Source organism: Mytilus californianus, unplaced genomic scaffold (genome assembly GCF_021869535.1).
Source record: "Mytilus californianus isolate M0D057914Y unplaced genomic scaffold, xbMytCali1.0.p SCAF_42, whole genome shotgun sequence".
Taxonomy (NCBI): domain Eukaryota; kingdom Metazoa; phylum Mollusca; class Bivalvia; order Mytilida; family Mytilidae; genus Mytilus; species Mytilus californianus.
The window spans coordinates 674,601-700,559 of record NW_026262693.1 but is presented as its reverse complement, the minus strand read 5'-3'; the positions used below and the strand labels follow the sequence as shown (position 1 = coordinate 700,559).

Genomic DNA, 25,959 nt, shown 5'->3' with positions numbered 1-25,959 from the left:
ACCGGGAACTTTCTTTATTTAATAAGAAAATCTACAGTGCCGTTATATAAATTCATGTTGTCTGCTTGGAGTCCACGCCCGAAAAGAAAGAAATAGCCTAACTCCAAGATACTACATTCCTGCATCACGTGATTTTTGCCACGTGGAGCTTACATTAGAATGAATACCGAATATGGAAAGTGAAACTACAATTCAAAACATAAAGACCGAAGGCACATAGAAGAAAAAGAAGGATATTTTTGCAAAGGGTGCCGGGCTTATCTTCTCTGTGTTCATAATATACATGAAATATTTGCCACTGCCCCTTGTCTGTTCTATAAATTCTAACCCTGAGTTTTCTATCTGTTACTGACGAGACAGCATCTCAGCGATAAAAGAATATGTTTGAAAGAACTATGCACTTGGCTACCTTTTTTTCTTCAATTCATTTTTAAAACGTCTTGGCTTCTTCAACTTGAATAATAGAAAATAAAACTATATATCAAACGAAAACTGGATAAAGTGAGAAACAAGTTTCTTTCATTAGTGAAAGTTACTGCTTCATTGCTTATCTCAGAGTTCGAACCCTACACTGTAAAAAGAAGTGTAATTTTAAAAACATTTCAAACACTTGTAAGAAAATCGCAAATGTTTTATTTTAGACGCAAGTGTTTTAGAATAAACATATGTGCTTTTGACAAATTTCTTCTGTTTATCGTTAAACACTCGTGTTTTATTTTAAACAGTTTATAATGACGGTAAAGAAATAGCCCCAATTTATTGTTTAGCGATTTATCAACATAAAGTCGAGTGATCAACTTCAATAGCAAAGCCGGACACTTTAAATAGTAAAAAACGTCATGTAACTAAAGCTTTAAACCATGCAATTCAGATAAAGAAAAGTAATTCCTGGTCTTTTTTGTATATGATTTCCTATGGATTATAATTGAAATTTGGTTGAAAAAACTATAAGTACTGAAAAAAGGGTAAAATTAAACAAATACTAGACATGATCATCCGGGGGTGCAGCAATAAATATTGACAGAGGGTCATCGCTCAGATATTGTCAAAACGGATAAGCGTTTTTGACATATGAAAACTAAACACACAGAAAAACACTCGCGTTTTCGTAATATGATACACACGTGACCAGCCTTTAATACCGCCAAAGGTATCCAGTGTCCTAGCTGCAGCTGAGAGGGAAATGTACACAGGGCTAGAAGAATCATGATTACAATCTGGATTAAAAGGTACGTTTAATTGTTATAAACATTATTGTCATCTAATTCGTGTTTTACTTTTCTTGTTTAATTTCATTGTGGAATTATCCTCGGACAAGCAAATTAGTATTAATATGTTAACCGGTGTGGAATGTTTTGGTCGAAAGCCGTGATATAGTGATAAGCCTGACTAGTTTTCGTAAGTGTATTCACAAAAGAAAATCTAAGAAATGACTGATTTACGAACGACAATACTCGACAAATTGTATTTTTGTTCATCTGAAAATCACCCCATTTAGGACCCCAATATATTTAGCAAGATAAGTTTTCTCCCTTGAAAGCAATCTTCTGTATTATTTTCCCGTAGTTTTTCAACAGACACACAAGTCACAACAAAGATGTTAGTTAATTTTTGTAAGACTATAATATAAACAATAAGATTACAAAATGTAAATTATGCTTCTTAATTGTTATTTCATAATCAATAGAAAAAATACATGACATCATGTCGGGTTAACTTAAGGTGTTTGACTGTTTTTGTTCCTGTGTCGATGTGTGTGTAATCAGGGACTTTCTATAGTAAGTACTTAGTATAGAAAGTCCCTGGTGTAATACTAATCATGCTAATAATGTAGTTTGTTGATTTGTGGGTATGTATGTGTATGTGTCTTTTGCATGTAAACTGTTATTAAAATTGAAAGAAAACAAATGAAAATCGAGATATCTACTGACAGTACAGTAGCAAATATAGAAAATTTCAGTGGCGGATCCAGAAATTTTCATAAGGGTGGGGAACTGACTGCCTAAGACGGGGCCCGCTCCAGTCATACTTCAGTGATTCCTTAGATAATCAACCAACAAATGGGGGCCCCCTACCCCCCCCCCCCCCCCCCCCCCTAAATCCGCCTCTGTTTTTTACACCTGAGACTATACATGTACTGTTATAGATTTATATAGTCTCAGTTCATATGTACATTCTGTAGCAAGGACTAGGTCATGCTAGTGATTTAAATATTTATATTGAAAAAAAATCATGATTATGTTGCAACAAGGATTTGTATAGTGAGATCTCACTATACAAATCCTTGGTTGCAACAATTAACCTGTTAACTGAACAAATATAAAATTTTCAGAATAAAATGTACTTCTGTCTTCAGAATTCCATTTTATTTAGTATAAGTTGTTGTACAAATGTAAGACTTTACAAGGAGGTAGAATATCAGGCTAAAGTTAAAGATTGTAAGACAAATTAGGTTTATGGCCTGCAATCATAATTGTGTTGCCTATCCAATTTAACTACCTCATTTGTCTATTATTTTACTGTTTTTCAGCAGTGAGTACATTGGACAGCATTCAAAAGAAAAAAAATGAAGAACACAGAAACAGGCAAAAGAAAAAAAAAAGAAAAAGAAGAAACACCTGAAATCATGGTATGTTATTTTTATGCCCCGGCCATAAGTGGCAGGGGCATATAGTGCTACCTATGTCTATCCTTCTGTGACTTCAATATTTCCAAACAAAACAGTTGTCTTGACTTTGTTTTGAATAATGAAACATAAATGTACATATACTGAGTCATGTTAATATACATGCATAAGAAAAACAATAGTTTTGAGATATTTGTATTTGTGTGTTGCAGTACATATTATCAGGGTCTACCTTTTAATTTAAAGTCAACATTTTAACCAGAGCATTACATGTAAGCTTAAGGGTCCTCATATGACCATGATTTCATTGAGCAGAAAACAGAAAAAAACATTGAAAATACAAACTTAGATTTATTGGTAGAGTCATGCCAAACAAAATAATATGTGTTTCAGGTTTCAGTCATTCTGTCGGTATTGATTACAAAAATGGGATGTAGGTACATATAAGAATAAAATGTAGTATGATTGCCAATTAGATAACTCTCCATCAGAGACAAATGACGTAGAAGTAAGCAACTATAGGGTACTGTATGGCCTTCAACAATGAGCAAAACCCATAACCAAAAGTGCAAATGCAAGCTATCAATTCAAACAATGTACATTTTCGTACATTGTACATATAAATTATACGATTGCAGACTAAATATCATAAAAACAAATATTTCTGTTCCAGATATTGGATGAATTTTAATTTATCAAGATGCTGAAGTATAAATGAATATGATGGTTATAGGAAGTTAACCTGAAAAAGTTCTGAGGTGTCTTACCAAAGATAAACAAAAAAAGAATTGAAGGTATGACTAGATTTACATAGTAACATGTATTTTTCAAGCAACTCCTATTTACAAAATCATTTTTATTCGTTTAAGATATTAACAAGATATGATAATTCATTTTTTATGACAGATGTCATCAATATTTTGAGTATTATAATGAAAATAAACTGGTGTCATATATATTACCATTAAAAATTCAATATGACATAATATCTGTACATCAACATATATGTATAAAAAGAAGATGTGGTATGATTGCCAATGAGACAACTCTCCACAATAGACCAAATGACACAGAAATTAACAACTATAGGTCACCGTACGGCCTTCAACAATGAGCAAAGTCCATAACGCATAGTCAGCTATAAAAGCCGGTCTTAGACCCCGAAATGTATCTACTGTGGACTTTATTTATAAGAGTAATATGATTGGTTGCTTATTAATAGAATGGTGTAACTAAAAAGATGTATAATGTTTACCCCATATGAAAGTACAGCTGAATAATTGCTTATCAGTTAACCCTTTTATAATGGAAAAGTGAGGTTTACCACTGATCTGTTAACCATTATTATCAGGGAACAGTGCAGCAATTCTCAGATTTGTTTACTTTCTTTTTTTGCGCACTCAGTCTTAACATTTGTCCATTAGTTTTCAAGGTTAAGGTTTTTTTTTCTCTCAAGAAAATCACTTTGAACACAATAAATTTGGTATCTGTTGATTTTTAATGAACTTTACACATATATCTGCATATTTTTTGTAATTAACTGTGCAATGTATAAATAGATTTTATTTAAAATGACAATATATCAACTCACAATTATTTTCAAGAAAAGGGGCATCTAGATTCAAGTATATTAGGTAGTAAAAATTCACTTTTAAGTTATAATTTAAACTTTATTACCTTCAAAGGCCATACATAAATGAATTGAACAATATTTCAGGAGGCAGAGTACAAATTTCTTCCTGAAACTGGATACTCAAAGGCAAAGGGAAGAAGTCAACTACTTTCATATCCATACATGAAAATGTTGTTGAAAACGAAGTGGATAAGTACACAAAAAGCCACCATGAGGAGGGACTCAGATCAGCTTTATATTTGAAAGGGACAAGAACAATTAGAAATGTCAGATATAGCGACTGAAACTTTATATTATTTTACATGTTACATCTATTATACTGTATCAATCTTGGAAAATATTTGTGATTTTATAAAGAATAATTGCAATGAATAAAGTTTCATACATTTTTTTTTATTTCTCAGTATTTATGATGCCTATACAAAATTTTATATTAGTGTAGGAGATTACTCTTGGTATAACATGTACTTTGTTTTGGAAACAAACAACTGGTTGCACTATGCAGGGTATTTTTTAGTTCGAACATTAATGAGTAAATAATGACAAAATACTCCAGTCATGAAACCTGACAAGTTTAAAATATTTGGGGTATAGGAAACTGCAAACTAAGGACAAATTTTAGTGGTAAGATTTTCTATACAAGCCAATGATACAGATCTTGTCATTTGAAGAGCAAAAGGAACAATACTAATGCTTAGCTAAAACACATTTTAAAAACACACATTTCAAAACATACAATGCAAAAACACTTGCGGTGTACACAAAAAATCACACATGTGTTTAAACAAAAACATATCTCATTTATAAACACTTAAAAGTGTTTTAAAAGTGTGTCTCCTTCATAAACACTTAAAAGTGTTTTATATTAAACGCTGAAGTGTTTTAGGTAAAACATCATAGTGTTATTGACAAAACATGTGTGTTTTGAAGGAAAACATTAGTGATTACTGTATAAAACATTTTAAACGTTTTATATAAAACACAAGTGCTTAGAACTAAACACTTAAAAGTGTTTTAAAACTGTGTCTGATATGTGTTTTAAAAGTGTTTTATTTTGAAACACTTGTTTTTACAGTGTACACGTGGTAGCTTGGTTCGACTCCAATCCTAATTGACTAGGATTGACAGTTTCCTTGCCGAAGGTCAGTGGTTCTCTCCGGGCGTCCCAGCTTTCTACACACAAAAAAAAGCTGGTCACCATGAAATAGCAAATAATGATAAAAGTGGCGTTAAAGGCCAACAATGAATACATCAATCATTGTATATCTTAGACGTTTCAAACACATCTCATAGTTTTTTTAAACACGAATCTATTTTTTTTTAAATTGAATTTGACAATAGCAATTTTCCCGCATCGTATAATGGTGAATCCGGATAACACTGTAATATGTGCCGTTGGACATGAAAAAGCTTAACCTCTAATAATTTTGAATAACTAGGAGAATAGATGATTTTTAAAGCAGAACTATTTTAAATATTTGTCAGCTATTTTAGGGGAAAGCAATAAGTATTGATCAGATATTTAAGATTTCCGAGGATAAGGCAACATTAAAGGGACCTGTCTTTAAAGGTTGGTGTGTCCATCATATTACATATATGGCAACCTTTTGTTTAAGGCTTAAAACAAATTAAACTTTTCAAAGTTATTGAAGTTCCATTACTAACTTAATGTCGACACCTTATAATGTAGAATATCTATTTTAAACAGAAAAGGGTAATTTCTATGTCAAAAGATTGCAAAATTTCTGAGAATGAATAGAACAGTCCCTATTCGAATGCAGCATTCGCTAACTTAGTAGACATGTCTTTGACAAGCAATACTTTGAACGACTGGTAGTGTCTTTAACGATCCCATGCGCGAAAATGACAAAATTAAAAAACAGAGTATTGTCCCTGCTAAACTGAAGAGTGTAGGTTTCAGCTGGAGAGTTCCCGATGAAGACTTTTTTTTCCAGTTAAAAAATTTGAGGTACACAGTCTACAAAATGAAACAAAAGTTGAAAATCTGATGCTCGTCTTGGCGTATACTCAAGAATTTACTTATTCGGAACTGCTTAGACATGAAATGATGTCACAAGACACATGTGACCAGTCACGGCTTTTATAGAACGAGTTGCCCCTTATACACCTTTGACACATAGTCCCACAATGCCCTAATGTTCTAAAGCATAATAAAAAATACCTTAAAGTCCACTATAATAGAAATAACATAACTAATAATTTTAATCATAAAATTTTATATGAAAAAAAAACCACAGATATTAAAGTTTACATTCATTACAAATGACAGGAACTATATTTGTAGACAATCGATTACGAGCTACCAAACAGGTCATTTTTGAAAATCAGATCATTTCGTCTTTTTCTATTTAGTTTTTTGAGTCTCTTTTTTTGCTTTTTTCACTTTATTATTCATGACATGAAACCTTAACTTCATGTTCTAAAACATATACGTGTGCATTGTGCTTCAATGAAAAAATATGGGGTAAACGTCAATGAGACAGCCACCTAGTGACAGAAATAACCAAAAGACATGTACTCGGTTTGACGGTTAACCAGATATATGCGAGATTCCCTCACGTGATAAAGGAAGAAAGATCCTTCACAATTTGTCTTACATTTGTTTTTCTCTCTTTTAATTAAATAAAAAAAAAAAACACTTTCGAATGTTGAGTTCATAAGATAAAATATTCCCTGTGGAAACCCCACCCCCTTTCTTTTTCGGTGCTCTCCAATTTCAACCCCCAAATAAGGCTTTCCAATCTAATTAAAATTAAAACCTTGCTTTCTAACAATCTATTCATGTACCGGACCGGGAACTTTCTTTATTTAATAAGAAAATCTACAGTGCCGTTATATAAATTTATGTTGACTGCTTGGAGTCCACGCCCGAAAAGAAAGAAATAGCCTAACTCCAAGATACTACATTCCTGCATCACGTGATTTTTGCCACGTGGAGCTTACATTAGAATGAATACCGAATATGGAAAGTGAAACTACAATTCAAAACATAAAGACCGAAGGCACATAGAAGAAAAAGAAGGATATTTTTGCAAAGGGTGCCGGGCTTATCTTCTCTGTGTTCATAATATACATGAAATATTTGCCACTGCCCCTTGTCTGTTCTATAAATTCTAACCCTGAGTTTTCTATCTGTTACTGACGAGACAGCATCTCAGCGATAAAAGAATATGTTTGAAAGAACTATGCACTTGGCTACCTTTTTTTCTTCAATTCATTTTTAAAACGTCTTGGCTTCTTCAACTTGAATAATAGAAAATAAAACTATATATCAAACGAAAACTGGATAAAGTGAGAAACAAGTTTCTTTCATTAGTGAAAGTTACTGCTTCATTGCTTATCTCAGAGTTCGAACCCTACACTGTAAAAAGAAGTGTAATTTTAAAAACATTTCAAACACTTGTAAGAAAATCGCAAATGTTTTATTTTAGACGCAAGTGTTTTAGAATAAACATATGTGCTTTTGACAAATTTCTTCTGTTTATCGTTAAACACTCGTGTTTTATTTTAAACAGTTTATAATGACGGTAAAGAAATAGCCCCAATTTATTGTTTAGCGATTTATCAACATAAAGTCGAGTGATCAACTTCAATAGCAAAGCCGGACACTTTAAATAGTAAAAAACGTCATGTAACTAAAGCTTTAAACCATGCAATTCAGATAAAGAAAAGTAATTCCTGGTCTTTTTTGTATATGATTTCCTATGGATTATAATTGAAATTTGGTTGAAAAAACTATAAGTACTGAAAAAAGGGTAAAATTAAACAAATACTAGACATGATCATCCGGGGGTGCAGCAATAAATATTGACAGAGGGTCATCGCTCAGATATTGTCAAAACGGATAAGCGTTTTTGACATATGAAAACTAAACACACAGAAAAACACTCGCGTTTTCGTAATATGATACACACGTGACCAGCCTTTAATACCGCCAAAGGTATCCAGTGTCCTAGCTGCAGCTGAGAGGGAAATGTACACAGGGCTAGAAGAATCATGATTACAATCTGGATTAAAAGGTACGTTTAATTGTTATAAACATTATTGTCATCTAATTCGTGTTTTACTTTTCTTGTTTAATTTCATTGTGGAATTATCCTCGGACAAGCAAATTAGTATTAATATGTTAACCGGTGTGGAATGTTTTGGTCGAAAGCCGTGATATAGTGATAAGCCTGACTAGTTTTCGTAAGTGTATTCACAAAAGAAAATCTAAGAAATGACTGATTTACGAACGACAATACTCGACAAATTGTATTTTTGTTCATCTGAAAATCACCCCATTTAGGACCCCAATATATTTAGCAAGATAAGTTTTCTCCCTTGAAAGCAATCTTCTGTATTATTTTCCCGTAGTTTTTCAACAGACACACAAGTCACAACAAAGATGTTAGTTAATTTTTGTAAGACTATAATATAAACAATAAGATTACAAAATGTAAATTATGCTTCTTAATTGTTATTTCATAATCAATAGAAAAAATACATGACATCATGTCGGGTTAACTTAAGGTGTTTGACTGTTTTTGTTCCTGTGTCGATGTGTGTGTAATCAGGGACTTTCTATAGTAAGTACTTAGTATAGAAAGTCCCTGGTGTAATACTAATCATGCTAATAATGTAGTTTGTTGATTTGTGGGTATGTATGTGTATGTGTCTTTTGCATGTAAACTGTTATTAAAATTGAAAGAAAACAAATGAAAATCGAGATATCTACTGACAGTACAGTAGCAAATATAGAAAATTTCAGTGGCGGATCCAGAAATTTTCATAAGGGTGGGGAACTGACTGCCTAAGACGGGGCCCGCTCCAGTCATACTTCAGTGATTCCTTAGATAATCAACCAACAAATGGGGGCCCCCTACCCCCCCCCCCCCCCCCCCCCCTAAATCCGCCTCTGTTTTTTACACCTGAGACTATACATGTACTGTTATAGATTTATATAGTCTCAGTTCATATGTACATTCTGTAGCAAGGACTAGGTCATGCTAGTGATTTAAATATTTATATTGAAAAAAAATCATGATTATGTTGCAACAAGGATTTGTATAGTGAGATCTCACTATACAAATCCTTGGTTGCAACAATTAACCTGTTAACTGAACAAATATAAAATTTTCAGAATAAAATGTACTTCTGTCTTCAGAATTCCATTTTATTTAGTATAAGTTGTTGTACAAATGTAAGACTTTACAAGGAGGTAGAATATCAGGCTAAAGTTAAAGATTGTAAGACAAATTAGGTTTATGGCCTGCAATCATAATTGTGTTGCCTATCCAATTTAACTACCTCATTTGTCTATTATTTTACTGTTTTTCAGCAGTGAGTACATTGGACAGCATTCAAAAGAAAAAAAATGAAGAACACAGAAACAGGCAAAAGAAAAAAAAAAGAAAAAGAAGAAACACCTGAAATCATGGTATGTTATTTTTATGCCCCGGCCATAAGTGGCAGGGGCATATAGTGCTACCTATGTCTATCCTTCTGTGACTTCAATATTTCCAAACAAAACAGTTGTCTTGACTTTGTTTTGAATAATGAAACATAAATGTACATATACTGAGTCATGTTAATATACATGCATAAGAAAAACAATAGTTTTGAGATATTTGTATTTGTGTGTTGCAGTACATATTATCAGGGTCTACCTTTTAATTTAAAGTCAACATTTTAACCAGAGCATTACATGTAAGCTTAAGGGTCCTCATATGACCATGATTTCATTGAGCAGAAAACAGAAAAAAACATTGAAAATACAAACTTAGATTTATTGGTAGAGTCATGCCAAACAAAATAATATGTGTTTCAGGTTTCAGTCATTCTGTCGGTATTGATTACAAAAATGGGATGTAGGTACATATAAGAATAAAATGTAGTATGATTGCCAATTAGATAACTCTCCATCAGAGACAAATGACGTAGAAGTAAGCAACTATAGGGTACTGTATGGCCTTCAACAATGAGCAAAACCCATAACCAAAAGTGCAAATGCAAGCTATCAATTCAAACAATGTACATTTTCGTACATTGTACATATAAATTATACGATTGCAGACTAAATATCATAAAAACAAATATTTCTGTTCCAGATATTGGATGAATTTTAATTTATCAAGATGCTGAAGTATAAATGAATATGATGGTTATAGGAAGTTAACCTGAAAAAGTTCTGAGGTGTCTTACCAAAGATAAACAAAAAAAGAATTGAAGGTATGACTAGATTTACATAGTAACATGTATTTTTCAAGCAACTCCTATTTACAAAATCATTTTTATTCGTTTAAGATATTAACAAGATATGATAATTCATTTTTTATGACAGATGTCATCAATATTTTGAGTATTATAATGAAAATAAACTGGTGTCATATATATTACCATTAAAAATTCAATATGACATAATATCTGTACATCAACATATATGTATAAAAAGAAGATGTGGTATGATTGCCAATGAGACAACTCTCCACAATAGACCAAATGACACAGAAATTAACAACTATAGGTCACCGTACGGCCTTCAACAATGAGCAAAGTCCATAACGCATAGTCAGCTATAAAAGCCGGTCTTAGACCCCGAAATGTATCTACTGTGGACTTTATTTATAAGAGTAATATGATTGGTTGCTTATTAATAGAATGGTGTAACTAAAAAGATGTATAATGTTTACCCCATATGAAAGTACAGCTGAATAATTGCTTATCAGTTAACCCTTTTATAATGGAAAAGTGAGGTTTACCACTGATCTGTTAACCATTATTATCAGGGAACAGTGCAGCAATTCTCAGATTTGTTTACTTTCTTTTTTTGCGCACTCAGTCTTAACATTTGTCCATTAGTTTTCAAGGTTAAGGTTTTTTTTTCTCTCAAGAAAATCACTTTGAACACAATAAATTTGGTATCTGTTGATTTTTAATGAACTTTACACATATATCTGCATATTTTTTGTAATTAACTGTGCAATGTATAAATAGATTTTATTTAAAATGACAATATATCAACTCACAATTATTTTCAAGAAAAGGGGCATCTAGATTCAAGTATATTAGGTAGTAAAAATTCACTTTTAAGTTATAATTTAAACTTTATTACCTTCAAAGGCCATACATAAATGAATTGAACAATATTTCAGGAGGCAGAGTACAAATTTCTTCCTGAAACTGGATACTCAAAGGCAAAGGGAAGAAGTCAACTACTTTCATATCCATACATGAAAATGTTGTTGAAAACGAAGTGGATAAGTACACAAAAAGCCACCATGAGGAGGGACTCAGATCAGCTTTATATTTGAAAGGGACAAGAACAATTAGAAATGTCAGATATAGCGACTGAAACTTTATATTATTTTACATGTTACATCTATTATACTGTATCAATCTTGGAAAATATTTGTGATTTTATAAAGAATAATTGCAATGAATAAAGTTTCATACATTTTTTTTTATTTCTCAGTATTTATGATGCCTATACAAAATTTTATATTAGTGTAGGAGATTACTCTTGGTATAACATGTACTTTGTTTTGGAAACAAACAACTGGTTGCACTATGCAGGGTATTTTTTAGTTCGAACATTAATGAGTAAATAATGACAAAATACTCCAGTCATGAAACCTGACAAGTTTAAAATATTTGGGGTATAGGAAACTGCAAACTAAGGACAAATTTTAGTGGTAAGATTTTCTATACAAGCCAATGATACAGATCTTGTCATTTGAAGAGCAAAAGGAACAATACTAATGCTTAGCTAAAACACATTTTAAAAACACACATTTCAAAACATACAATGCAAAAACACTTGCGGTGTACACAAAAAATCACACATGTGTTTAAACAAAAACATATCTCATTTATAAACACTTAAAAGTGTTTTAAAAGTGTGTCTCCTTCATAAACACTTAAAAGTGTTTTATATTAAACGCTGAAGTGTTTTAGGTAAAACATCATAGTGTTATTGACAAAACATGTGTGTTTTGAAGGAAAACATTAGTGATTACTGTATAAAACATTTTAAACGTTTTATATAAAACACAAGTGCTTAGAACTAAACACTTAAAAGTGTTTTAAAACTGTGTCTGATATGTGTTTTAAAAGTGTTTTATTTTGAAACACTTGTTTTTACAGTGTACACGTGGTAGCTTGGTTCGACTCCAATCCTAATTGACTAGGATTGACAGTTTCCTTGCCGAAGGTCAGTGGTTCTCTCCGGGCGTCCCAGCTTTCTACACACAAAAAAAAGCTGGTCACCATGAAATAGCAAATAATGATAAAAGTGGCGTTAAAGGCCAACAATGAATACATCAATCATTGTATATCTTAGACGTTTCAAACACATCTCATAGTTTTTTTAAACACGAATCTATTTTTTTTTAAATTGAATTTGACAATAGCAATTTTCCCGCATCGTATAATGGTGAATCCGGATAACACTGTAATATGTGCCGTTGGACATGAAAAAGCTTAACCTCTAATAATTTTGAATAACTAGGAGAATAGATGATTTTTAAAGCAGAACTATTTTAAATATTTGTCAGCTATTTTAGGGGAAAGCAATAAGTATTGATCAGATATTTAAGATTTCCGAGGATAAGGCAACATTAAAGGGACCTGTCTTTAAAGGTTGGTGTGTCCATCATATTACATATATGGCAACCTTTTGTTTAAGGCTTAAAACAAATTAAACTTTTCAAAGTTATTGAAGTTCCATTACTAACTTAATGTCGACACCTTATAATGTAGAATATCTATTTTAAACAGAAAAGGGTAATTTCTATGTCAAAAGATTGCAAAATTTCTGAGAATGAATAGAACAGTCCCTATTCGAATGCAGCATTCGCTAACTTAGTAGACATGTCTTTGACAAGCAATACTTTGAACGACTGGTAGTGTCTTTAACGATCCCATGCGCGAAAATGACAAAATTAAAAAACAGAGTATTGTCCCTGCTAAACTGAAGAGTGTAGGTTTCAGCTGGAGAGTTCCCGATGAAGACTTTTTTTTCCAGTTAAAAAATTTGAGGTACACAGTCTACAAAATGAAACAAAAGTTGAAAATCTGATGCTCGTCTTGGCGTATACTCAAGAATTTACTTATTCGGAACTGCTTAGACATGAAATGATGTCACAAGACACATGTGACCAGTCACGGCTTTTATAGAACGAGTTGCCCCTTATACACCTTTGACACATAGTCCCACAATGCCCTAATGTTCTAAAGCATAATAAAAAATACCTTAAAGTCCACTATAATAGAAATAACATAACTAATAATTTTAATCATAAAATTTTATATGAAAAAAAAACCACAGATATTAAAGTTTACATTCATTACAAATGACAGGAACTATATTTGTAGACAATCGATTACGAGCTACCAAACAGGTCATTTTTGAAAATCAGATCATTTCGTCTTTTTCTATTTAGTTTTTTGAGTCTCTTTTTTTGCTTTTTTCACTTTATTATTCATGACATGAAACCTTAACTTCATGTTCTAAAACATATACGTGTGCATTGTGCTTCAATGAAAAAATATGGGGTAAACGTCAATGAGACAGCCACCTAGTGACAGAAATAACCAAAAGACATGTACTCGGTTTGACGGTTAACCAGATATATGCGAGATTCCCTCACGTGATAAAGGAAGAAAGATCCTTCACAATTTGTCTTACATTTGTTTTTCTCTCTTTTAATTAAATAAAAAAAAAAAACACTTTCGAATGTTGAGTTCATAAGATAAAATATTCCCTGTGGAAACCCCACCCCCTTTCTTTTTCGGTGCTCTCCAATTTCAACCCCCAAATAAGGCTTTCCAATCTAATTAAAATTAAAACCTTGCTTTCTAACAATCTATTCATGTACCGGACCGGGAACTTTCTTTATTTAATAAGAAAATCTACAGTGCCGTTATATAAATTTATGTTGACTGCTTGGAGTCCACGCCCGAAAAGAAAGAAATAGCCTAACTCCAAGATACTACATTCCTGCATCACGTGATTTTTGCCACGTGGAGCTTACATTAGAATGAATACCGAATATGGAAAGTGAAACTACAATTCAAAACATAAAGACCGAAGGCACATAGAAGAAAAAGAAGGATATTTTTGCAAAGGGTGCCGGGCTTATCTTCTCTGTGTTCATAATATACATGAAATATTTGCCACTGCCCCTTGTCTGTTCTATAAATTCTAACCCTGAGTTTTCTATCTGTTACTGACGAGACAGCATCTCAGCGATAAAAGAATATGTTTGAAAGAACTATGCACTTGGCTACCTTTTTTTCTTCAATTCATTTTTAAAACGTCTTGGCTTCTTCAACTTGAATAATAGAAAATAAAACTATATATCAAACGAAAACTGGATAAAGTGAGAAACAAGTTTCTTTCATTAGTGAAAGTTACTGCTTCATTGCTTATCTCAGAGTTCGAACCCTACACGTGGTAGCTTGGTTCGACTCCAATCTTAATTGACTAGGATTGACAGTTTCCTTGCCGAAGGTCAGTGGTTCTCTCCGGGCGTCCCAGCTTTCTACACACAAAAAAAAGCTGGTCACCATGAAATAGCAAATAATGATAAAAGTGGCGTTAAAGGCCAACAATGAATACATCAATCATTGTATATCTTAGACGTTTCAAACACATCTCATAGTTTTTTTAAACACGAATCTATTTTTTTTTAAATTGAATTTGACAATAGCAATTTTCCCGCATCGTATAATGGTGAATCCGGATAACACTGTAATATGTGCCGTTGGACATGAAAAAGCTTAACCTCTAATAATTTTGAATAACTAGGAGAATAGATGATTTTTAAAGCAGAACTATTTTAAATATTTGTCAGCTATTTTAGGGGACAGCATTAAGTATTGATCAGATATTTAAGATTTCCGAGGATAAGGCAACATTAAAGGGACCTGTCTTTAAAGGTTGGTGTGTCCATCATATTACATATATGGCAACCTTTTGTTTAAGGCTTAAAACAAATTAAACTTTTCAAAGTTATTGAAGTTCCATTACTAACTTAATGTCGACACCTTATAATGTAGAATATCTATTTTAAACAGAAAAGGGTAATTTCTATGTCAAAAGATTGCAAAATTTCTGAGAATGAATAGAACAGTCCCTATTCGAATGCAGCATTCGCTAACTTAGTAGACATGTCTTTGACAAGCAATACTTTGAACGACTGGTAGTGTCTTTAACGATCCCATGCGCAAAAATGACAAAATTAAAAAACAGAGTATTGTCCCTGCTAAACTGAAGAGTGTAGGTTTCAGCTGGAGAGTTCCCGATGAAGACTTTTTTTTCCAGTTAAAAAATTTGAGGTACACAGTCTACAAAATGAAACAAAAGTTGAAAATCTGATGCTCGTCTTGGCGTATACTCAAGAATTTACTTATTCGGAACTGCTTAGACATGAAATGATGTCACATGACACATGTGACCAGTCACGGCTTTTATAGAACGAGTTGCCCCTTATACACCTTTGACACATAGTCCCACAATGCCCTAATGTTCTAAAGCATAATAAAAAATACCTTAAAGTCCACTATAATAGAAATAACATAACTAATAATTTTAATCATAAAATTTTATATGAAAAAAAAACCACAGATATTTAAGTTTACATTCGTTACAAATGACAGGAACTATATTTGTAGACAATCGATTACGAGCGACCAAACAGGTCATTTTTGAAAATCAGATCATTTCGTCTTTTTCTATTTAGTTTTTTGAGTCTCTTTTTTTGCTTTTTTCACTTTATTATTCATGACATGAAACCTTAACTTCATGTTCTAAAACATATACGTGTGCATTGTGCTTCAATGAAAAAATATGGGGTAAACGTCAATGAGACAGCCACCTAGTGACAGAAATAACCAAAAGACATGTACTCGGTTTGACGGTTAACCAGATATATGCGAGATTCCCTCACGTGATAAAGGAAGAAAGATCCTTCACAATTTGTCTTACATTTGTTTTTCTCTCTTTTAATTAAATAAAAAAAAAAAACACTTTCGAATGTTGAGTTCATAAGATAAAATATTCCCTGTGGAAACCCCACCCCCTTTCTTTTTCGGTGCTCTCCAATTTCAACCCCCAAATAAGGCTTTCCAATCTAATTAAAATTAAAACCTTGCTTTCTAACAATCTATTCATGTACCGGACCGGGAACTTTCTTTATTTAATAAGAAAATCTACAGTGCCGTTATATAAATTCATGTTGTCTGCTTGGAGTCCCCGCCCGAAAAGAAAGAAATAGCCTAACTCCAAGATACTACATTCCTGCATCACGTGATTTTTGCCACGTGGAGCTTACATTAGAATGAATACCGAATATGGAAAGTGAAACTACAATTCAAAACATAAAGACCGAAGGCACATAGAAGAAAAAGAAGGATATTTTTGCAAAGGGTGCCGGGCTTATCTTCTCTGTGTTCATAATATACATGAAATATTTGCCACTGCCCCTTGTCTGTTCTATAAATTCTAACCCTGAGTTTTCTATCTGTTACTGACGAGACAGCATCTCAGCGATAAAAGAATATGTTTGAAAGAACTATGCACTTGGCTACCTTTTTTTCTTCAATTCATTTTTAAAACGTCTTGGCTTCTTCAACTTGAATAATAGAAAATAAAACTATATATCAAACGAAAACTGGATAAAGTGAGAAACAAGTTTCTTTCATTAGTGAAAGTTACTGCTTCATTGCTTATCTCAGAGTTCGAACCCTACACGTGGTAGCTTGGTTCGACTCCAATCTTAATTGACTAGGATTGACAGTTTCCTTGCCGAAGGTCAGTGGTTCTCTCCGGGCGTCCCAGCTTTCTACACACAAAAAAAAGCTGGTCACCATGAAATAGCAAATAATGATAAAAGTGGCGTTAAAGGCCAACAATGAATACATCAATCATTGTATATCTTAGACGTTTCAAACACATCTCATAGTTTTTTTAAACACGAATCTATTTTTTTTTAAATTGAATTTGACAATAGCAATTTTCCCGCATCGTATAATGGTGAATCCGGATAACACTGTAATATGTGCCGTTGGACATGAAAAAGCTTAACCTCTAATAATTTTGAATAACTAGGAGAATAGATGATTTTTAAAGCAGAACTATTTTAAATATTTGTCAGCTATTTTAGGGGAAAGCAATAAGTATTGATCAGATATTTAAGATTTCCGAGGATAAGGCAACATTAAAGGGACCTGTCTTTAAAGGTTGGTGTGTCCATCATATTACATATATGGCAACCTTTTGTTTAAGGCTTAAAACAAATTAAACTTTTCAAAGTTATTGAAGTTCCATTACTAACTTAATGTCGACACCTTATAATGTAGAATATCTATTTTAAACAGAAAAGGGTAATTTCTATGTCAAAAGATTGCAAAATTTCTGAGAATGAATAGAACAGTCCCTATTCGAATGCAGCATTCGCTAACTTAGTAGACATGTCTTTGACAAGCAATACTTTGAACGACTGGTAGTGTCTTTAACGATCCCATGCGCAAAAATGACAAAATTAAAAAACAGAGTATTGTCCCTGCTAAACTGAAGAGTGTAGGTTTCAGCTGGAGAGTTCCCGATGAAGACTTTTTTTTCCAGTTAAAAAATTTGAGGTACACAGTCTACAAAATGAAACAAAAGTTGAAAATCTGATGCTCGTCTTGGCGTATACTCAAGAATTTACTTATTCGGAACTGCTTAGACATGAAATGATGTCACAAGACACATGTGACCAGTCACGGCTTTTATAGAACGAGTTGCCCCTTATACACCTTTGACACATAGTCCCACAATGCCCTAATGTTCTAAAGCATAATAAAAAATACCTTAAAGTCCACTATAATAGAAATAACATAACTAATAATTTTAATCATAAAATTTTATATGAAAAAAAAACCACAGATATTAAAGTTTACATTCATTACAAATGACAGGAACTATATTTGTAGACAATCGATTACGAGCGACCAAACAGGTCATTTTTGAAAATCAGATCATTTCGTCTTTTTCTATTTAGTTTTTTGAGTCTCTTTTTTTGCTTTTTTCACTTTATTATTCATGACATGAAACCTTAACTTCATGTTCTAAAACATATACGTGTGCATTGTGCTTCAATGAAAAAATATGGGGTAAACGTCAATGAGACAGCCACCTAGTGACAGAAATAACCAAAAGACATGTACTCGGTTTGACGGTTAACCAGATATATGCGAGATTCCCTCACGTGATAAAGGAAGAAAGATCCTTCACAATTTGTCTTACATTTGTTTTTCTCTCTTTTAATTAAATAAAAAAAAAAAACACTTTCGAATGTTGAGTTCATAAGATAAAATATTCCCTGTGGAAACCCCACCCCCTTTCTTTTTCGGTGCTCTCCAATTTCAACCCCCAAATAAGGCTTTCCAATCTAATTAAAATTAAAACCTTGCTTTCTAACAATCTATTCATGTACCGGACCGGGAACTTTCTTTATTTAATAAGAAAATCTACAGTGCCGTTATATAAATTCATGTTGTCTGCTTGGAGTCCCCGCCCGAAAAGAAAGAAATAGCCTAACTCCAAGATACTACATTCCTGCATCACGTGATTTTTGCCACGTGGAGCTTACATTAGAATGAATACCGAATATGGAAAGTGAAACTACAATTCAAAACATAAAGACCGAAGGCACATAGAAGAAAAAGAAGGATATTTTTGCAAAGGGTGCCGGGCTTATCTTCTCTGTGTTCATAATATACATGAAATATTTGCCACTGCCCCTTGTCTGTTCTATAAATTCTAACCCTGAGTTTTCTATCTGTTACTGACGAGACAGCATCTCAGCGATAAAAGAATATGTTTGAAAGAACTATGCACTTGGCTACCTTTTTTTCTTCAATTCATTTTTAAAACGTCTTGGCTTCTTCAACTTGAATAATAGAAAATAAAACTATATATCAAACGAAAACTGGATAAAGTGAGAAACAAGTTTCTTTCATTAGTGAAAGTTACTGCTTCATTGCTTATCTCAGAGTTCGAACCCTACACGTGGTAGCTTGGTTCGACTCCAATCTTAATTGACTAGGATTGACAGTTTCCTTGCCGAAGGTCAGTGGTTCTCTCCGGGCGTCCCAGCTTTCTACACACAAAAAAAAGCTGGTCACCATGAAATAGCAAATAATGATAAAAGTGGCATTAAAGGCCAACAATGAATACATCAATCATTGTATATCTTAGACGTTTCAAACACATCTAATAGTTTTTTTAAACACGAATCTATTTTTTTTTAAATTGAATTTGACAATAGCAATTTTCCCGCATCGTATAATGGTGAATCCGGATAACACTGTAATATGTGCCGTTGGACATGAAAAAGCTTAACCTCTAATAATTTTGAATAACTAGGAGAATAGATGATTTTTAAAGCAGAACTATTTTAAATATTTGTCAGCTATTTTAGGGGAAAGCAATAAGTATTGATCAGATATTTAAGATTTCCGAGGATAAGGCAACATTAAAGGGACCTGTCTTTAAAGGTTGGTGTGTCCATCATATTACATATATGGCAACCTTTTGTTTAAGGCTTAAAACAAATTAAACTTTTCAAAGTTATTGAAGTTCCATTACTAACTTAATGTCGACACCTTATAATGTAGAATATCTATTTTAAACAGAAAAGGGTAATTTCTATGTCAAAAGATTGCAAAATTTCTGAGAATGAATAGAACAGTCCCTATTCGAATGCAGCATTCGCTAACTTAGTAGACATGTCTTTGACAAGCAATACTTTGAACGACTGGTAGTGCCTTTAACGATCCCATGCGCAAAAATGACAAAATTAAAAAACAGAGTATTGTCCCTGCTAAACTGAAGAGTGTAGGTTTCAGCTGGAGAGTTCCCGATGAAGACTTTTTTTTCCAGTTAAAAAATTTGAGGTACACAGTCTACAAAATGAAACAAAAGTTGAAAATCTGATGCTCGTCTTGGCGTATACTCAAGAATTTACTTATTCGGAACTGCTTAGACATGAAATGATGTCACAAGACACATGTGACCAGTCACGGCTTTTATAGAACGAGTTGCCCCTTATACACCTTTGACACATAGTCCCACAATGCCCTAATGTTCTAAAGCATAATAAAAAATACCTTAAAGTCCACTATAATAGAAATAACATAACTAATAATTTTAATCATAAAATTTTATATGAAAAAAAAAACACAGATATTAAAGTTTACATTCATTACAAATGACAGGAACTATATTTGTAGACAATCGATTACGAGCGACCAAACAGGTCATTTTTGAAAATCAGATCATTTCGTCTTTTTCTATTTAGTTTTTTGAGTCTCTTTTTTTGCTTTTTTCACTTTATTATTCATGACATGAAACCTTAACTTCATGTTCTAAAACATATACGTGTGCATTGTGCTTCAATGAAAAAATATGGGGTAAACGTCAATGAGACAGCCACCTAGTGACAGAAATAACCAAAAGACATGTACTCGGTTTGACGGTTAACCAGATATATGCGAGATTCCCTCACGTGATAAAGGAAGAAAGATCCTTCACAATTTGTCTTACATTTGTTTTTCTCTCTTTTAATTAAAAAAAAAAAAACACTTTCGAATGTTGAGTTCATAAGATAAAATATTCCCTGTGGAAACCCCACCCCCTTTCTTTTTCGGTGCTCTCCAATTTCAACCCCCAAATAAGGCTTTCCAATCTAATTAAAATTAAAACCTTGCTTTCTAACAATCTATTCATGTACCGGACCGGGAACTTTCTTTATTTAATAAGAAAATCTACAGTGCCGTTATATAAATTCATGTTGTCTGCTTGGAGTCCCCGCCCGAAAAGAAAGAAATAGCCTAACTCCAAGATACTACATTCCTGCATCACGTGATTTTTGCCACGTGGAGCTTACATTAGAATGAATACCGAATATGGAAAGTGAAACTACAATTCAAAACATAAAGACCGAAGGCACATAGAAGAAAAAGAAGGATATTTTTGCAAAGGGTGCCGGGCTTATCTTCTCTGTGTTCATAATATACATGAAATATTTGCCACTGCCCCTTGTCTGTTCTATAAATTCTAACCCTGAGTTTTCTATCTGTTACTGACGAGACAGCATGTCAGCGATAAAAGAATATGTTTGAAAGAACTATGCACTTGGCTACCTTTTTTTCTTCAATTCATTTTTAAAACGTCTTGGCTTCTTCAACTTGAATAATAGAAAATAAAACTATATATCAAACGAAAACTGGATAAAGTGAGAAACAAGTTTCTTTCATTAGTGAAAGTTACTGCTTCATTGCTTATCTCAGAGTTCGAACCCTACACGTGGTAGCTTGGTTCGACTCCAATCTTAATTGACTAGGATTGACAGTTTCCTTGCCGAAGGTCAGTGGTTCTCTCCGGGCGTCCCAGCTTTCTACACACAAAAAAAAGCTGGTCACCATGAAATAGCAAATAATGATAAAAGTGGCGTTAAAGGCCAACAATGAATACATCAATCATTGTATATCTTAGACGTTTCAAACACATCTCATAGTTTTTTTAAACACGAATCTATTTTTTTTTAAATTGAATTTGACAATAGCAATTTTCCCGCATCGTATAATGGTGAATCCGGATAACACTGTAATATGTGCCGTTGGACATGAAAAAGCTTAACCTCTAATAATTTTGAATAACTAGGAGAATAGATGATTTTTAAAGCAGAACTATTTTAAATATTTGTCAGCTATTTTAGGGGAAAGCAATAAGTATTGATCAGATATTTAAGATTTCCGAGGATAAGGCAACATTAAAGGGACCTGTCTTTAAAGGTTGGTGTGTCCATCATATTACATATATGGCAACCTTTTGTTTAAGGCTTAAAACAAATTAAACTTTTCAAAGTTATTGAAGTTCCATTACTAACTTAATGTCGACACCTTATAATGTAGAATATCTATTTTAAACAGAAAAGGGTAATTTCTATGTCAAAAGATTGCAAAATTTCTGAGAATGAATAGAACAGTCCCTATTCGAATGCAGCATTCGCTAACTTAGTAGACATGTCTTTGACAAGCAATACTTTGAACGACTGGTAGTGTCTTTAACGATCCCATGCGCGAAAATGACAAAATTAAAAAACAGAGTATTGTCCCTGCTAAACTGAAGAGTGTAGGTTTCAGCTGGAGAGTTCCCGATGAAGACTTTTTTTTCCAGTTAAAAAATTTGAGGTACACAGTCTACAAAATGAAACAAAAGTTGAAAATCTGATGCTCGTCTTGGCGTATACTCAAGAATTTACTTATTCGGAACTGCTTAGACATGAAATGATGTCACAAGACACATGTGACCAGTCACGGCTTTTATAGAACGAGTTGCCCCTTATACACCTTTGACACATAGTCCCACAATGCCCTAATGTTCTAAAGCATAATAAAAAATACCTTAAAGTCCACTATAATAGAAATAACATAACTAATAATTTTAATCATAAAATTTTATATGAAAAAAAAAACACAGATATTAAAGTTTACATTCATTACAAATGACAGGAACTATATTTGTAGACAATCGATTACGAGCGACCAAACAGGTCATTTTTGAAAATCAGATCATTTCGTCTTTTTCTATTTAGTTTTTTGAGTCTCTTTTTTTTCTTTTTTCACTTTATTATTCATGACATGAAACCTTAACTTCATGTTCTAAAACATATACGTGTGCATTGTGCTTCAATGAAAAAATATGGGGTAAACGTCAATGAGACAGCCACCTAGTGACAGAAATAACCAAAAGACATGTACTCGGTTTGACGGTTAACCAGATATATGCGAGATTCCCTCACGTGATAAAGGAAGAAAGATCCTTCACAATTTGTCTTACATTTGTTTTTCTCTCTTTTAATTAAATAAAAAAAAAAACACTTTCGAATGTTGAGTTCATAAGATAAAATATTCCCTGTGGAAACCCCACCCCCTTTCTTTTTCGGTGCTCTCCAATTTCAACCCCCAAATAAGGCTTTCCAATCTAATTAAAATTAAAACCTTGCTTTCTAACAATCTATTCATGTACCGGACCGGGAACTTTCTTTATTTAATAAGAAAATCTACAGTGCCGTTATATAAATTCATGTTGTCTGCTTGGAGTCCCCGCCCGAAAAGAAAGAAATAGCCTAACTCCAAGATACTACATTCCTGCATCACGTGATTTTTGCCACGTGGAGCTTACATTAGAATGAATACCGAATATGGAAAGTGAAACTACAATTCAAAACATAAAGACCGAAGGCACATAGAAGAAAAAGAAGGATATTTTTGCAAAGGGTGCCGGGCTTATCTTCTCTGTGTTCATAATATACATGAAATATTTGCCACTGCCCCTTGTCTGTTCTATAAATTCTAACCCTGAGTTTTCTATCTGTTACTGACGAGACAGCATCTCAGCGATAAAAGAATATGTTTGAAAGAACTATGCACTTGGCTACCTTTTTTTCTTCAATTCATTTTTAAAACGTCTTGGCTTCTTCAACTTGAATAATAGAAAATAAAACTATATATCAAACGAAAACTGGATAAAGTGAGAAACAAGTTTCTTTCATTAGTGAAAGTTACTGCTTCATTGCTTATCTCAGAGTTCGAACCCTACACGTGGTAGCTTGGTTCGACTCCAATCTTAATTGACTAGGATTGACAGTTTCCTTGCCGAAGGTCAGTGGTTCTCTCCGGGCGTCCCAGCTTTCTACACACAAAAAAAAGCTGGTCACCATGAAATAGCAAATAATGATAAAAGTGGCGTTAAAGGCCAACAATGAATACATCAATCATTGTATATCTTAGACGTTTCAAACACATCTCATAGTTTTTTTAAACACGAATCTATTTTTTTTTAAATTGAATTTGACAATAGCAATTTTCCCGCATCGTATAATGGTGAATCCGGATAACACTGTAATATGTGCCGTTGGACATGAAAAAGCTTAACCTCTAATAATTTTGAATAACTAGGAGAATAGATGATTTTTAAAGCAGAACTATTTTAAATATTTGTCAGCTATTTTAGGGGAAAGCATTAAGTATTGATCAGATATTTAAGATTTCCGAGGATAAGGCAACATTAAAGGGACCTGTCTTTAAAGGTTGGTGTGTCCATCATATTACATATATGGCAACCTTTTGTTTAAGGCTTAAAACAAATTAAACTTTTCAAAGTTATTGAAGTTCCATTACTAACTTAATGTCGACACCTTATAATGAAGAATATCTATTTTAAACAGAAAAGGGTAATTTCTATGTCAAAAGATTGCAAAATTTCTGAGAATGAATAGAACAGTCCCTATTCGAATGCAACATTCGCTAACTTAGTAGACATGTCTTTCCCTCACGTGATAAAGGAAGAAAGATCCTTCACAATTTGTCTTACATTTGTTTTTCTCTCTTTTAATTAAATAAAAAAAAAAAACACTTTCGAATGTTGAGTTCATAAGATAAAATATTCCCTGTGGAAACCCCACCCCCTTTCTTTTTCGGTGCTCTCCAATTTCAACCCCCAAATAAGGCTTTCCAATCTAATTAAAATTAAAACCTTGCTTTCTAACAATCTATTCATGTACCGGACCGGGAACTTTCTTTATTTAATAAGAAAATCTACAGTGCCGTTATATAAATTCATGTTGTCTGCTTGGAGTCCCCGCCCGAAAAGAAAGAAATAGCCTAACTCCAAGATACTACATTCCTGCATCACGTGATTTTTGCCACGTGGAGCTTACATTAGAATGAATACCGAATATGGAAAGTGAAACTACAATTCAAAACATAAAGACCGAAGGCACATAGAAGAAAAAGAAGGATATTTTTGCAAAGGGTGCCGGGCTTATCTTCTCTGTGTTCATAATATACATGAAATATTTGCCACTGCCCCTTGTCTGTTCTATAAATTCTAACCCTGAGTTTTCTATCTGTTACTGACGAGACAGCATGTCAGCGATAAAAGAATATGTTTGAAAGAACTATGCACTTGGCTACCTTTTTTTCTTCAATTCATTTTTAAAACGTCTTGGCTTAAAAAAAGTTACTGCTTCATTGCTTATCTCAGAGTTCGAACCCTACACGTGGTAGCTTGGTTCGACTCCAATCTTAATTGACTAGGATTGACAGTTTCCTTGCCGAAGGTCAGTGGTTCTCTCCGGGCGTCCCAGCTTTCTACACACAAAAAAAAGCTGGTCACCATGAAATAGCAAATAATGATAAAAGTGGCGTTAAAGGCCAACAATGAATACATCAATCATTGTATATCTTAGACGTTTCAAACACATCTCATAGTTTTTTTAAACACGAATCTATTTTTTTTTAAATTGAATTTGACAATAGCAATTTTCCCGCATCGTATAATGGTGAATCCGGATAACACTGTAATATGTGCCGTTGGACATGAAAAAGCTTAACCTCTAATAATTTTGAATAACTAGGAGAATAGATGATTTTTAAAGCAGAACTATTTTAAATATTTGTCAGCTATTTTAGGGGAAAGCATTAAGTATTGATCAGATATTTAAGATTTCCGAGGATAAGGCAACATTAAAGGGACCTGTCTTTAAAGGTTGGTGTGTCCATCATATTACATATATGGCAACCTTTTGTTTAAGGCTTAAAACAAATTAAACTTTTCAAAGTTATTGAAGTTCCATTACTAACTTAA

The 25,959-nt window shown here is 33.0% G+C and overlaps 1 long non-coding RNA gene across 3 annotated transcripts; it reads left to right on the top strand.

The window, feature by feature from the left end:
• The first annotated feature begins 700 nt into the window (after positions 1-700).
• Positions 701-11,713, top strand: LOC127699856 (uncharacterized). Of its 3 annotated transcripts, none has more exons than XR_007981234.1 (4): positions 701-1,229; positions 2,531-2,629; positions 10,370-10,490; positions 11,414-11,713. It is a non-coding gene; the product is annotated as an uncharacterized LOC127699856 (long non-coding RNA). The 3 variants fall into 3 exon arrangements; XR_007981235.1 differs by lacking the exon at positions 10,370-10,490 and adding an exon at positions 3,300-3,420; XR_007981233.1 differs by lacking the exons at positions 10,370-10,490; positions 11,414-11,713 and adding exons at positions 3,300-3,420; positions 4,344-4,643 and having other exon boundaries at positions 817-1,229.
• Positions 11,714-25,959: the final 14,246 nt, after the last annotated feature.